This window comes from Wolffia australiana, chromosome 2 (genome assembly GCF_029677425.1).
Source record: "Wolffia australiana isolate 7733 chromosome 2, ASM2967742v1".
Classification (NCBI taxonomy): Eukaryota; Viridiplantae; Streptophyta; class Magnoliopsida; order Alismatales; family Araceae; genus Wolffia; species Wolffia australiana.
Window position 1 is genome coordinate 24,494,949 of NC_135836.1, and position 17,037 is coordinate 24,511,985.

The window sequence follows — 17,037 nt, forward strand, 5'->3', positions numbered from 1 at the left end:
CTATCAGGAAGGACATTTCTAAAACTAATGACAATTAATATACATAATTTATTTCAGCTCATTGGACCATAATTTACCCAACTAATCTGTAAAGTGACATCTTTAAAACCTTCATAGATATGAGTCCAGACCTAGTCCTTTGAATAGTCAATTCAAATTAAACAGATGTATAATTTGAGCAATCAGACGGTCATAATAATATGGATGTCCTTAAATATTTGGTTTAAAGCTGAATCTTTGACCTGTTGACCGAATGTAAAATGTCAACTCCCTTTATAAATTGAAAGTACAATGTTTTAACTCCAAACTTGAAAGAAGTGCATACTTGATGACCTAGATATCAGATTGTAGGGGTCAATCAAACTTTTATGTAATATGTGTTCGTAATCTGCATGGCAGGTGATCAAGTGATACACTATACGACAACACATGTCCTGGTTTATAATACTAGAATACTAAATACAGGATAATTTATTTTTTCATAATCTGATGATTAAACTTTTCATATTTCATGTTTACTCTCTAAATATGCTCTTTATTTTTTTTACTTAATGCCATCATAGTTATTCTTAATTACTTTATTCATGATTTGGCATAGCAATTCCATGATAAAGGATGTAATTTTGCCATTCTGATCGTTTCAATGTATGGAAAGATATTGTTCTATGAGGTTCTTCTTATTGAATTTCTGTGAGGTTGAAGTCATTTCAAAGAATATGGAACATCAAAGACATGCTTTAATTTTTAGGAAACTAAAAAACATACAACTACTCAAGATGATAATGCTTTAAAATTAAAATTTCGTGGATATAAACACCCAAACCTGCTAATCATAAATAAGAGAAAATTGAGTGTTAAAATTTCAGTCCCAATCCAAAAAAAGACAATGTATTCGAGAGTCACCTCACTTGTCGAGAACCCTCCAAAAACCTTGTGCTCCCACCTTAGTCTTTTGGCAATTATTTTATTATTTGTGGCAGAAGCAAGTCATCTCTAATTGATCCACATCTTGATACCCTGAAGAGTTTTTACATTGAAAGTCCCAAGTTGGTGGTGATGTAACTAAGTGTGTGGTGGCAGGTGAATTAGTTTTTTGATTTTTCTTTATGTTTCCTAGGTCATTATTTTACAGATTTGTGGATTTATTGCTCACCTTTCAATCTCACAGTAAGCAAAGTGTTTTCATCTCGGTTAAGGGACCTAAATGACCCTTACATCCAATCTTGAATATGTCTGCTTCAACCTGCCAAAAAATACCAGGGAATCCTGGTCGTGTACACTCAAAACAAGGGTTGTAGGATTACCTCAATACAAGATACAAAGCATGCTCCATGACAACCCCTACCACACAATGTTGTCATATATCGCTACCCACTATGATCTTTACTTCCTTTTAGCTACCCACTTTGTATTCATAGACTTCAGTAAAATTCATTATAAACATCACACATGCATTATTTGAGATTTATTTTGACTTCAGTTTGCATTCAACTTACGGTTGACCTTATTGTTGACACGTGATAGGTTTGATGGAAATGTATGCGCCGGCAAGAAAATCACATATTATGTGTCTCGTTCAACATTCATTATACAATCTATTCATTATAATGCATTTGTGATGCTTATAATAAGTTTTAATGAAAGTCAGTTATCACATGATCTGACTTAGTGAATTATGATGACATTATATGGAGCTCACTAGTCTCTATGAACATGTTCTAAATATTCTTATTCAACAACTACTCTAGCAGGGCTTTGATAAGCTAAATAAAAGGTTTTAATTAACCATTGGTGTTTTTCATTTTAATTAGTAAAAACATAAACATGTATTCTCTTAACTAAATTTAGCCAGTGTTAGCATGACCATCAACACATGGAAAGATAATTAAAGATTTATTATTATTTAAATAGTGATTAGGGAGATGAGATGATATACATAAATATATAGTCAAGCGATGAGAAAATGCAAGGTGAGATACTGATAATTAGTAAAATAGTAGAAAGTGATCATTTGAATTTTGGAAGATTGCGTGAGACTGAGGATGGAGTGGAATAAAGAGATAATAAAGTAAACACACAAGAAATGAAATGAAAATAATGACTTGTGTAAAGTGAGATGGCGAGTGGAATGATGATGAGATAGTGACCTGTGATATGTGGTCAAATGTGAAAAGATGAGAAGTTATGGTATAATGGAACAATGAAAGGGATGTAAGCAACCAATGATGCCCAGAAGAAACAATGTCCCGCAAGGCTACTTATCATATATCCTTGCGTTCAACCAGGATCACAGCAATATATGAGTTCAGGTAAGCTCCCCCTATTCTGTGTTGCCTCTTCTCACACAACAAGGACCAAGAACAAGTTAGATGTATCTCATAAACTCATTAGCTTCCGATCAGCATGCATGATTAGGAGGCAAGTTCAAGGATGACATTGACAAGTATCCATACCTCTATTTATAGATAAAGAGCATGGATGTTAAGACGAGTTGGAGACAAAGAACCCTTAAAGTTTCAGCTTAATGGACCTCCTGGATTGTGAAATATCTAGCTTTTAAGTTTACACAATCCTGGTCATCAGTTTTTTCTTGCCTCATCATCATCTTTGTTTGCCTAATCATTTTACATTGATAGTTAGAATATTCAATTATCATTATTTAATCATTGGGGTAATCAACAGCTCCAGAAAGCCACATATAACTGCAAAGAAGAGAATGATAAAAAAGAAGGATTCTGAAAAGTCATTATTGCATCATTGTGATGTGGTGGTGCATCGCCATGTGCCATGCCACTATATTTTTTAGCTCTCTTTTTTTGAATGAATGACACACTAATGCATGCTATTCACATCAGAGAAAAGAGAATATTCAACAATGATTGTGTGATGTGGTGTGCATTTCAGTGTACCACATCACCATCATTCTCCATTTTTAATGAATTTTGGTGGTACATTGTGCACCACGTGTAGCGCATAATTTTTTTACCTTTTCAATCTGATTTTTATCATTTTTTTCCTCGGTCTTCGAATTTCATCTACTGTAATTTAAATCCCATTTTTTTCCTTTTGATCCAGATCACCGTATGAATAAAAATTAAAAGACTTCTCAATCAATGATAGGGGCATTATTGCATCACTACTAGTGATGCCATAATTTCACCTTTTTACACTGATTGGTGCAACTAATTGCCAAAGTCTTTGATAGGTCACCATTCAATCAAATTGAATGGTGCTACATGACAGGGCATAATTTTATGGTGAAGATAAATGAATAAATCATTATAAAATGAATAATATGTCAAAAAAATGTAATAAATATACAAGAATATAATGTTTAAAAATCATAGAAAATATTTTCCGAATCTGATAATCAATTTATTTAAGGGTGTGATATCAGAAATATATGATAACTTTAAAAAATAGAGTAAATTATTGTAAGCTTGATAAGATACATTTATAATTATTTTGATTCATAAATTACATATTTTGCATGGGAATAACTCAATATTTTGTGTCATATCAGACATCAATATATCTAGATAGAATAACATTATCTATTCTCACTCATATGGTGAGTATGAACAATCCCATAACCATTAGTTTAGAGACACTAAAGATAGATGATACATTCTCTTTAACGGAAAGAGTTCATTGAATGGATCTGTACAATTATCTGAATGGTATTCTATCAAACTATCAATCAGGTTTATTCACGCCATTGTAGTGTAAATGGTATTTGGACTTGAGACACTAATGATAACTTGTGAACAAACGATTATGTTTTAGCCATGACCTAGGAGTTCTGGTGGAGAAGAAGTTCAGTAAAAGGATTGAGTGGTCAAAATGAGATTTTTTTCCCTTGGTGTAATAGGAGACAGCTCAAGGAATATAAGGCGATGAAGTCTGCCAAGGTTGTGGAAATATCATAGAATGGTTGCCTAAGGATTTCTGGATGCATCAGTACTAACGCTAACTATCGATTAGGGTTTGATAGTTAATCATATCCTAAATTCCCTAGGAACATGAAGCAGATGAGGGACTGTATAAACACCATGAGCAAAGGATAGAAATGTCCCATGAGTGATTCAATACATTCCTCTTTCCCATTATTTAAATTGAATAATTTAAATTTTATATTATTACTGTCAAATAAAATCCAAACAACCAGGAAAATAAATATATTCCATTTTATTGATCTGTATAAATAAATATTATATATCTTTAATGTTAATAAAATTTCTAAACTTATTAAATGAGTATATTTTAGAATAATTGGATGAAAAATTTTAAAGTTAAACTATTAAATCCAATATTTTTCTTATAATTATTTTGATATTATTCTAATGGGGGTTCCTTGATTTATTCAACATGATAGTCACATTTCAAATTTAGAAATAATTTAATATGATCAAATTTTGGTTCATTTAGATTCTTTCTTTTGATTTAGAATACATATTATGTAGTTGTGGAATGTTGGATGAAGAGAATAATTTAGAAAAATCTAGAGGGACCTGATGTAGGATATGTAGGACATTGTTAGCCAATATGGATTGACATAGGATTTAAATATTTGCTTTTGAATTATATTCAAGATAAACCCATCCTGACACGACATATGAGTCAAGTGTATTTATCATATACCCTTTATGAAGAAATGTTGAATATGATATTAACATAGTCCTTGCATGAAAATAAACACCAAAATTAAAGCCCAATATTTAAATATCTGCCATAGCAATATAGTAAAGAGTTCAAGCATGGTCATCCGTCATTATTGTCTCAGGATATGAGACTCTTTAAGTTGGGTCGGCGTAGTGTGGCTAATAATAACATCAAATTGGAGCAATAATGTTATGCTTTTATACTTGTTTTTTACCATATATTTATATAATTGCACTAGATTTTTTAGACTAACCCCACTTGACTCCCAGGGTCAAGTGAATTTCTCACATCTTCTTGGAGTTTTATTTGAAAAAGCAAGACTTAGGTAAATGCAATGGAGAATTTCTCAAATGGGAGGAAATTAGAAACCCAAGCCATCTCATAGATAATAAGAAGAGGCCAAATACACAACAAGCCTACTCTAGAAGCCCATTCTAATGGCGCACGCCATCGAGGATCATCATCAACGTCACCCACGCCACACCCCCGTGACGTTGAAGACCGAGTGATCTTGCTCCGGTTATCTTTCCCGCTTTTTGCCTTTCTATCGTGTTTTGTCTCTTTTCCCATTCTCATCCGTCTTGTTTTCATCGTGTTTATCGCACTCGCGATGTTCGCCCACCCGCCGTTTTACCGTCAAGGGGGGGGACCACCCGTTGATCCTTCCCCCTTGCCTCTTTCTCCCTTTCCTTCCCCATTTCCTTCCTTTTCCCCTATGTTCTTACCTATTTTCTTTGTTGTAATAGGGGAGCCCATGTACAAAGGCTTCCCCTAACGGACCTCCCTAAGGCCCACGTAAGTGCCCAACTCTTCTCCCCTTTATAAGGGAAGAGATGGCGCCCTAACCTCTTTAGCCAGTTTTTTTCATTGAGGCATTTTATCGAACAGAAGGCTGGTCTCCTTCCTCGCTTGAGAAGAAAATAAAGAGAAGGAAGAAGAGGAGAAGAAGAAGGAGAAGGGAGCAGCAGGGAAGAAGGAGGACACTCGCTGCCACCGTCCCGACCGTCCCCTGCCCTGTCGCCGCACTTTGCGACCCGTCGCTGCCCGTGATCCTGTCGCCGTTGCGACCCCGTCGCCGCCCGCGACCCCGTTGCCGTCTGCGGCCCCGTCGCCGCCCGCGACCCCGTCGCCGCCAGCGGCCCCGTCGCCGCCCGCGACCCCGTCGCCGCCCGAGGCCCCGTCGCCGCCCGCGACGCCTCCGCCTGGCGCGACCCCGTTGCTGCCCGCGACGCCTCCGCCTGGCCGTGGCCCGAGTCTCACGATCTTCCGACAATCCGTCGGTTGACCGTCCATCCGTTTGACTGCCGTTCGGTTGCGGTCGATCGACCCCGCGACCGATGCAGCCCCCCTCAAGGAAGCCGAACGATCGACCAACGGATTCGACCCGAAACGTCTGATCGAACCAACCAGTCCGACCAGTCTGACCGACCCCGACCGATCGAACTGCCCAGTCTGAACGGACTGTTCGACCGAACTGCCCGAACCGTTTGTCCAAACAAACTGATCCGTTCGATTGACTCCGGCGTCTCTCCGTGAGATGTTACGTCCGACTGAACCGACTGAATTGGCCCCCTTTTGTGGCGTCGCACTGCTCGAGCTGCCCAGCGGATCGGCCCACTGGCTTGAACCGCCGACACTGCCGCCACCGTCACCCTCCTCAACGTCCCATCTTTACAAGAAGCTCTGGCACATATTGTTGCACGTCGAGCCGCCGAGTCTCCTCTGGCGTCCCCCCACTCCACCTGCTCCGACACGGCATCGACGAAGACGAAGCCCTGCATTACGAGCCACGTCGACGAGGTACGCCGTCCTCTCCGTCGCTCGTTTAGTTATTCTCTGCAGTATTTCTTTCGTCCCGTCTCCTCCATGCTCGGGCTAGGTAGGTGAGAGAGGACAAAAGAGAGATAACTACGTTAGTGAGTGTGTTACCAGTACGGACGAATACATCTGTCACGTGCGAGCCCTACGGATTGATTCCGTTCGGCCGTAGTCGCCTGTCGCCCCGACGTGGTTCGAGAGACCGCCGTCACCGTCAATCGGCGACCCGTCCAAACTTGGAGCTTGACGTCTCCCTCAAGTCGGAGCCTACACGTACGACACGTAGGACTCTCATCTCGCATCGTAGTTACATATCCGTTAGGGTTACCCGTCGGACGACGACACTGCTGTTATCCGATACATTATCATTTATCGTCGCTGAGCCATCATACTCGGTGATGACGGGACGACATCTAGACGTCCGTCGTGCATCACATTCAAACTTCCTTAAGGACAGCGTCAATTAAAGGCAAAACTTGTGGAACTAACCCATAATTTGAATTTAAAAGGCCTCTTTTCACATCTAGGAAGAAGAGAATGTGGTTCCAAGCTGGAAATCAAGAAATCCTAACCCTCCAAACCCTTGGAATTAATTCCAATGTCGGGAAGAGTTAGGGCACTTCTATTTATTCTCTTCTCCACTATCTTTGTGTCTCATCTTGGATTTCTGCTCCTAACTTATTGTTGGAGGCCTAGTGCATCATTTTTCTTCCACACATTATTTTCTACAAGAGTGAGGAGGAGAGAGTTCAAAGGTGATCAAGATTTTTAGAGAAATAGCACCACTTGGCCCTTGGGAAAGTGACAACAAGATTCGTGCAATCTCCTGAATATTCAAAGTTTGATTTTAATTCCAATGGATAGCCTAGAATTCAAGCTTTCCAACGCATCAAATAGCACTGAAAAATTCCTCAAGTAGCAAAAGTTACAAAAGCTGTTGCTTGGTTCTCTTGCCATGACATTGCCAACAAATTGCAGCCAAAGGTTCTCTTTAACATGAAATTTTATTTCTTGCCCTAAAAAGTTCACAAAAATTCCTAGAAATCACATTTAATTATTAAATTTTACCTAAAACATAATAATATCTATTTTATTTACTTAAGATATTTTTTACTAATTTTCATTTATTTCATTGATTTTCCTATGAATAAAATACTTTAAAATCCATAAAAATATAAATCACAAAAAATATTTTAAAATATATTTGAAGTGAGGTTTACTCTCTCATGACCTGTTGCTTATGGATTTGACTTGTACTTACCCTATTCTAAGGAAAAATTTATAGATATTATTACATAAGCAGAGCCTTAGAACAACTTATTTACCACAAATTCTACTTTCTTTGTGGCCTCGTAATTTTCCATCAGAACTTCACTCCAAAAGGAAAAAAAATTCATACACGAAGAGAATGGACCACTGTGTGATCTCCTTCTTATGTAGAGAGCATAACCTTTTGGTGTCATTTAATGTCTCAGTCTCATGTGACATCAAAGGCAAATCTTGCACCTGAGCACTGATAAATCCTAATTAAGGCATACAATCGTACACATTTTAAAGTCATTTTTGGGATAACTTTATGTGTATTATCTTAAAATTTAAAAATATTTTCATCTCATGCACTAAATAGATAAAATGATAAAACAAAGCATTTTAATGTAATTTTTAAATATTTTACAAGTCCAAATACTTATTATTAAAAAGATGTTTAAAAAATTGTTAATATTAATGAGATTAATGCTCTCTTCTATGTTAACCTATGCATTTTCAGGTAAGAATTCAAAGTTGAAGAAGGAAATACAATAAACAAATAGAGGAAGAAAGGTTATATAAATAAATCTATATATATATATTAAAAATAAAAAATATTGGTTTTAGGCAGCAACTGGGCTGAGCTAGGGCTCAACAACTCCCAAGTCAACCACATGGGGGTGAACGTAGGGCACTCAAACCCACCCCAGCCAGCAAGGGACGGCACTCGACACAAGCCAACAGGCCCACTAAGGAGCCCATAGTAGGCCTATAGAGGCCCATAGAGAGATCCATGCATTGGCGTAAGGGGGAAGTCATTTATTTCTTTTGACCTGTTGTATAGGATGGAATTTATAAATCATTACAATTCTTAGATTTTTTCAATATAGAATTGTATCTGGCTACCTCTTTTACCACCACACTAGGCCAGGGTGACAAGGATGAGATTGATCGTAGCCTAACAAGCTGCGATCTGATAATGAATGGAAAAAATATTGACCATGCTTCGAGCCAACTTGGCCTAAAGCCCAAGTCATAATGGGCTTTCTTAAGCATTCTGAACTAATCTCAACCGTCCAATATTCTTCAATAAGGTTGGACCGTGAGATTTAATACGCACAATTTTTAATATTTTCTACCCTTTTTCGAGTTTTGATTGTTTATAGGGCACTGGCGCAGATGTGGGCCACACGAACTGATGAATCACAAGGATAATTGGAGATGAGTAGGCTAATGTGGCTAAGAGGGTACACCATTAAGAATAGGACCACGACTATGAGGGGCAATCATGTCCTTCTTCACCCCTGGGGGACAAGGGGGCCATAGATCAATCCAATGGCCCATGGGCTAGTTGGATCAGATCTAACCCCTTAAACAGTCGAGAGAACCCCTCTTGACCCCCCCTAAAGCATGATTTTAAAGACTTAACAATCCATCTCCAATCTATAAAAGAGGTAGTGGTAGAGGACCCTTCCTACGGTCGCCAGAGCAATAGGGGAGAGTGACACTGTTCTGACTGTTGGGTTTTGTGCCTTGCGTCGTCCATGGAAAAACATGACTCCACAGATGCAGAAGCGTGTTGATCGATTCATAACCAATCTTTGAAAGCATACATCAAATGTACCTTGTGGGAACTTGTTCCACCATTAACTTTGTTGCTCTAAGATTGTTCTGAAGCCGCTCACATGTCTGACCTCTAAAAGTATCCATGCAATCACGTTGGCCTTGGATCTCCACGTCTTCTTCTTCAACTCTCCTTGAAAATCTTGAAGATATTCTCACCATGAAGACATTCTCCTTGGTTGAATGGAGAAGAGAGTGGAGAAAGGGGGGCTCTCAAATCTGTTTGGCCTGGGTTCTTGGAATGAGTGTCCCTTCCCTATTTATTATTTTACTAAAGCTTTTCTCAAAAACCCTACAAACTAAAATATATCCACCAATGCTCTTATGACCTTATGTGTGTCACCCTCGAGGCCCATGTATCATTCTAGTTTATAACTTTAGAGGCCCAATTACAAATACTGGCCAACTGTAGTAATCAACTATATCAACATATAGATTAATTAAATAAGGATTGATTTAACCCAATCGATAGGTTAAGTTTCCAGCATGTGGGGTGCCAAGCTACACCTCGTGCTCTAGAAGATACTGAGTAGTCTTGAACTCTCTCATGGAACCTTTACCATCATCGGATTACCGTATACGTATAATCCATCATCCGCACGAGACTCTCGAACAACTTCAGGTATGGTTTATCGTCAAAACCTAATTCATCATTCGATTAGTACTGATGTGTAATGGGGATCATTGGAGAACGCCTTCTCCAATATCCTCACTACCTTGGCCAGAGATTTTTTCTGCATCGCCTTCCTTGAGTCGATATCCTCTTATATTGAGGGCGAATGATCCCGTCTTAACCACTCAATCATCTTCGTGAGCTTATTATTACATTTAAGCTATGACTTGTTTGAATCACATGATTAGATGCCCGTAAGTCGTAGTCAAAATGTAGTTGTACATTCATGAGAGGTCCTTGGTGTCTGAGGTCAGCGAATCACTTATACAACCGTGATATGAATCAACTTGATTGACATTTAGATATAATACCATTCAGGCATTCGTACGGATCAATTTAGTGAACTCTTTCTCCAAAGAGAATTCACTATCTGTCCCTAGTATCGCCACACTAATAGCCACATGATCAGCTATACTTATCGTATAAGTAGGATCAATTACTGTCCTTCTATCCAGATAATTCGATGTTCATCTCGACTATCCATCTAATAGGAATATTTAGAATACATGTTTAAAGACTAGTGATCACTATATTATGATCTCATCATAATTCACGAGGTCATTGCACATATTCTTGGACTTCACTATAATCATCACACTTGAATAATAATGAATATAATATTTTTTTCAATGAACTTAAATAAACATGGTGGTGTGATTGGCTTAATGGCCACATAATATTTAGCATTCACAACTCCCACAGTTCAGGATGACACCAGAGAGAGTTCAGAGAAATAAGATTTTGTGTCAGCACAGATGAGCAGAGCTAGGGAGAATGCACACTAAAGTTTGGCGGCTAGGACCAATGCCACCACCCCTTGCTCATCAAATCAGCGCAAACCAAGTCATAGTTTTACTTAATCTGGTAGAACATTAGCTCAAGAACATTATTGATTTGATTAATTTTGATTTGAATATAAGAGAAGACCGATTTCATTAAATTTTCGTGAATTGCTTCCTTTCGGTATTTCATGGAACACCCGGTGTGTATTCGATAAATGTTCATAAATTATCTAAGTCCATCCCAATTTGCCCTTATTGAAAAAATAAAAGGTATATATATCTAAATATAAAAAAATATATGCATCAGATTTTGGTCTCTTTGAGTCGAACACCTCTAGGATGTGGACACAACTACCCATAGTTTTCTCAAATTTCTGCTATAAAAAATATGTATCACTATACAGTAAATATGATTCTTATATAAATAATATTTCATTACTATAATTGACTTTTTAATCATATATATATTTCCTTAATACTCTTATTAGTCTCTTTACCTTCTCTTAATCCATTTCTCTATCTAATTAACTGAATCCAAAAATCTATTCCCTCTCCTCTCATTATATTAGGCTCTTAGTATATCTGCATATCACAAGACACCCACATTCTCATATATATATAATTGATTTATCCTTAATCTCTCCTGTTTTATCAATCATAATTCTATTTCCTTTCTCTCTTTCACTTTTTTCCCTACTTCTTACTAAACTAAATACCTCTATAAACTAAGTACTTATCTTTTATTCCTATAACCTCTTATTCCCTATCTAATTAAGTTTTAATATCTGTTATTATTATACCTATCTCCTATCTAAGATACAACTTACTATTAATTAAATAAATAACCTCTTATATCCTATTCATAATATTTTACTATTCTATATACCATATTAATCTTTTCTACTTCTTCCACTACCTATGTTAACATCATCCTTAACTCTAACGATATTGATCCATTTCACTCTCCTTCTTTCTTATTATCTTTAGTATCTATAATTATTATAAATCATATTTGGTATTGTCTCCTGCATATCTAGTTCTCTCATCAACTTAATAATTTTTTCTCGCTTACTATCTACCTATCACTTATTATATTCACTATATTTTTTTATTATTATTATCATTACCACGTAACTACACAGCTATTAAATACACCTCTGAAGGCTAGTCCCTGCGAAAATGGTCTAGCTCCCATTATACATTGAGTGAATTTCTATTTTTATCAAATTTATTTGGTTTTAGGAAAATTAAGATTACAATGGCATAACAATTTCATACATAATTTGCCTTCATCAAACTGGTGCCATTGTCGAGGACTCGCATCCCTTAGAGTGATTTGCTTTTGATTTATTACTTTCCTCTAAAAACTTTGCTCTTACTTGCTACTCCTTGAAATTACTTGCACTTACTTGGTATTCCTTGAGATTATCTGGGTATGACCTTTATTCTATGATATTTGGCAAGCAAAACTTGAACAGGTAAAATTAATAGCAATGAAATAAAATTAAGGGAAGAAATATGATTCAGTATAGGGAAATCATTCACCTACCATTATTGACTTTGAGTCTTATTTTTATCCAATTGTGATAATTTCCCTAACTCTCTAGTGCAGAAGGAAACGGACAACAAGTCAAAAATTTTATTCAACTTGCTAATGTTTTTATTAACTACTTTGACCTTCATATGACTAACTAGTGTTGCAGCTATAAAAAGTCAGGTACTCTCTTCAGCACTTTATTTCGATTCAGAGTTTATATGTTGAATCAATGAATTGCTTCTATTGTGGTGTGATTAAAAGTGATAAGGAGGTAAACCTCTTAATCAAAACTTTAGCAAAAACCTAGGCGTGTTATCTTGGGAATTGGCAGATTACACTTCTATTGGAAGTTAACCTCATCGATATTAAACACTAATCGACCACTTGGAGCAAGGTGATCCACTACATAGATGGGTTGGCAGCTTATGAACGGGCGGAGATCATTACAGAACCCATTGGTGGAACCATTTGACTTCCCTTCAGATGAAGAGGAGTTTTCATCCCACGACTCAAGCTCATCATCATTAGATAGACTCATCATGGCTGCAGGAGAGCAAGGGATTGGGAAGATGAGGTTGAGGGATCATTTCACCCCTCTTCAACATTGTCCCATCACCACAGTGTGTGCACCGATTGGCAAATAGATAAACTTTAGGATAGACTCTCATACGGTTAGCTTACAACCTGTCTTCTCAAGGAAGACAACAGAAGACCTCAACGGGTTGATAAGAGACCTCTCTAGAGTATGTGAATTGAAAAACTATCAACATGTTCCACTTGAGATAGTCAATATGCGACTATTCCCACTCATCTTGAGAGATAGAGCAAAAGAATGATTAGGAATCTGGCCTTGGAGTTGAGCTCCAAGGATGAGATAGAGCAAGCCTTCCACAAGAAATTCTATTATATTAGTAAAACAAAGATGATTTGAAAGGCCATCAGAGATTTTTACCAAGAAGAGGGAGAACCATTTAATGAGGCATGAGAGCGACTGAGGGGTTACACCAGAACTTGTCCTCACCATGATGTGTCAGAGCATGATATTGTACACATATTCTAGGAAGGATTGAACCATCATGACAGGCTGATGTTGGATGGTGCAAGCGGAGGAGCCTTTGTGAGCAAGTATGATGACGAAGCATTGGAGCTCACGGACTTGATAGTGGAAAACAGGGAGCATCATGCTGCACCTGCCTACCCTAACAGGGGGATTACCACTAGAAGAGGAGGCAACATAGATGCAAAATGTGTCCATACAAACATGATGATGGAAAAAATAGATAAATTAATAGATTCTCAAAATGCATTGGTGGAAAGATTAATACAACCTAGCATCTCTCAAGGACCGGTAGGGCAAAGCAGTTGAGAGACACCACTCTCATACACGGCCAATGCCGACATAGAGCATGAGGAATGTGATGCTCAAGCTGGACAAGATGTGACGCCAGTTGAGGAGTAGAACTGCTACATACCCGAAAATTGACCAGGTCAACAAGCTAGACCTTCATACCATAATGTATATAACAATAATGATACTCATCATGCTCCCCAATCCAACACTGGTTACTCACTTGGACAAAAGAGGGGCCCCGAGCAATTCCAGCACCATCCTCCACACACCTATTCTCGACCACATCCATCATCTCAACAACCCTCAGCCCCAAATGACCAATCAACTCAGCAGATGATGATTAAAATGATGGCGCAAAATGACTCTCCTCACACAACAGAACAAGGTGTCGATGGCAAGAGTTGAAAAGTTGGAGACCCTAGCAGCAATGGATATAAATCAATTGCCTTCCCAAACAGTTCCAAATCCAAGAAACATTAGACCACCTCGTGATGCACCACCAAGATCTGTGAATTATATAAAATCACAAAATGTAACCAACTCACCTTTGGAAGAAGAGCCATAGGTCCAATCCCAATGTATCTTCCATGGAGTGACCGAATTGTATACCATTACATGTGAACCTCCATGAGGAGGCCACAACAAGGACAGAAAATTTTATAACTAAAAAAAACCCAGGAGAGGCCAGAATCACTTGTGACATTAGTGGAATCCGTTTCCACAACATATGTATAGATCCTGGATCAGGCCTTAATGTAATGCCATCCAGAATTTTGAAGACTCATGATATAGGTGAACTACACCCTACAGCTCATACATTACATTTTGCCAATGGTACAGAAAGTGTACCAATACGTGAAATTCATGATGTAAGTATCCACATCCCGAGTTGTAGTTTCAGATACACATATACGTTTGGGGAGAACATCCCTAAAGAAGGCATGTGCCATCATTGATATGAATAACGAAGTGGTCATTCTGCATGACAAGGAGAAAAAGGTCTCCGTGAAAAAACTTAGACATTCCACAAGGGTGTGAGTGAATGCTTCACCATTAATGTGAAAGAGAGCCCCAAGGAAGCTATGAAAACAGCAAAAAAGGCCACACCTCCAGCATCTATGAACAAGAATAGCGAGATATCAACACTTTAGGGAACCCATTCATACATTTCTTCTACAAGACTCCTCGCTTACATTCTCAGCTAGCGATACATGCCTTAAAGACAGCAAAAAATATTTTTAAGGATGATGTGGAGACACTTCTCGAAGAACGAAAGGAGATGAAAGCTCAAATGAAGAAGCTACAACTAAAGCATGACTCAAGAGCTCTATCAAAACAATCCAAATCCACATCCTTGATCCAAAAGACTAAGGAAGCACCACAGTGGGAAGTTAAACAAAGACAATGTGCACAATAAGATGCAAGGGGATTCGTAATATTAGGGGACCCCCACACCCTAAACAAACACCACATAGTCAAAGGAAATTAGCGTGGATACCGACTCACATTCTGGCGTACCACAAAGTCAGCTCTTCAAAGAGAATACGGATTCCCAAAGTTATAATTAAGGAACTCACATGATCAAAATTGAGCACCCATAAGTATAGCTGAAGACATAAAAGTGAGTGCTTGCTAGAAGACAACCTAGCTGACTATCTTAAGTAGTCCCTCTTTCTTATATAAATTTCATTTTACAGTTAGAATTTTCCTTTCTTTTAATAAATGCTGAGGATATGAGCTTGTACCGAGTGATGGTTGACAGAGATGGACCAAAAATGGAGTGGAGGGGACGAAAGAGATATCATGCTGGTTATGATAGTGATGATGGCTGATTCACACTAACTAGGTGTGCAGAGTGACGACTATTTTATCATTGCTAGTGCACCAGTGATCGAACTCCATCAACGAGCGACGGAGTTCAAGGTGGCATGCATGATAATAGAACCTTGCTTATGTGTGATAATAACCTAGGAAAAAGGACAAAGAAGTGAGTTGGAAAAAGATGAAGATAACACTTACATTATCTTCACGTGCCCAACCTGCCGAGTGGTGACTTTTCTTAACATTCTTGATCTGAATGTCACTTCTTCAATCCTTCAGTCTTGGAATGCAGGACAGGGCCCACGTAAGATTTTGAATGGTCAAGTAAATTTATGAATCATAATTAGGAAAAAAATTGAATGGTTCCTTCTTCTGTTTATAGATCCAAGATCCTAGATGATAAAAAGAAATACGAAACCACATCCAAAATTTCAGCCCAAAACATGTCAAGATAGTAATTAGATCACTAATATCATCATTCAAATTTGGAGCAATCTGACCCACCTGATTTTATCTCTCCTCTTATTTATGTGGCTGATTGCCAGTGTTGGACACAACTAATGGAACAGAAAAGTCAAAAAATTATAATTAAAGATTTTCATAAATTCACATTTATATTTTCTGACTGATAAAGTTTTTTTTATGTATTCAACATAAAAAATTTCATAAAATACCATAAAATCCAAAAAACACATTATATCATTAAAAATATAATATACACCTAGAAAGTTTAAACAAAATTTAAATTTATATATTCTGATGTAAAAGAAATATTTTCTGTAGAAATTTATGTCAGAAAATTATGTTTAAATACAATAAAATATAGAAAAATTTGAACTTGATTCTAAATCTTTGAATTTAGTTAAATCTTAATAACATGATTTATTATAATTTCAATAAGAATAAATACAAGAATACAAGAAATTACTATGAAATTAGCATTTTATTTGTGGAAGAAGCGTAAGAAATTCCCAAAAGTCAGCACACTAATGATGTGCGACAATAGGATTAGTAACAAAAAGTAGTAGTTAAAAATTGAACACATACCCTTTATACTCGTTATAAAAATTAGTGGTGAGGATTCAATATAGGATTAAACATAGATAGGATTAAATATAGATAGGATTTAATATTGATAGTATTAAGCATGAGTAGGATCCAATGGTTACCATTCATTTTGTTATAGTCATTATTATTCGTCATAACAGTTATGATCTCAACACAAAGTATCTTTAGATTATAACTGCAACTATTGAAAGTATAAATTAACCAAATTAATCATCTAAGTATGGGAATAAACAACGATCTTCATTTTTATCCCTCTCTTGCTCTCTCGTTTATTCTATTTTCTTCCTTTTCCTCTCATTTCTTCTTGTTCTTGAGTGATATCAGTTTTGTTTCGTTGGCAAATTTCTCACCTGCCGTTCCCAATGGATCAACTTGCGGGATCAGCATGCCAACTGCAAGGCATATCCTAGTCGTCATTTCAACAGGAATCATGATCAATCCAAAGCTTAATAAA

At 37.3% G+C, this 17,037-nt stretch overlaps 1 long non-coding RNA gene and 1 other non-coding gene across 2 annotated transcripts; one reads left to right on the top strand and one right to left on the bottom strand.

Moving 5' to 3' along the window:
- Nucleotides 1–5,520: 5,520 nt before the first annotated feature.
- LOC144700200 (uncharacterized) lies at nt 5,521–7,359 on the top strand. Its single transcript, XR_013580688.1, has 2 exons — nt 5,521–6,462; nt 7,008–7,359. It is a non-coding gene; the product is annotated as an uncharacterized LOC144700200 (long non-coding RNA).
- Nucleotides 7,360–13,265: 5,906 nt separating this feature from the next.
- On the bottom strand, nt 13,266–13,372 carry LOC144700366 (small nucleolar RNA R71). The gene has a single exon (XR_013580736.1). It is a non-coding gene; the product is annotated as a small nucleolar RNA R71 (small nucleolar RNA).
- Between the last annotated feature and the right edge of the window lie 3,665 nt (nt 13,373–17,037).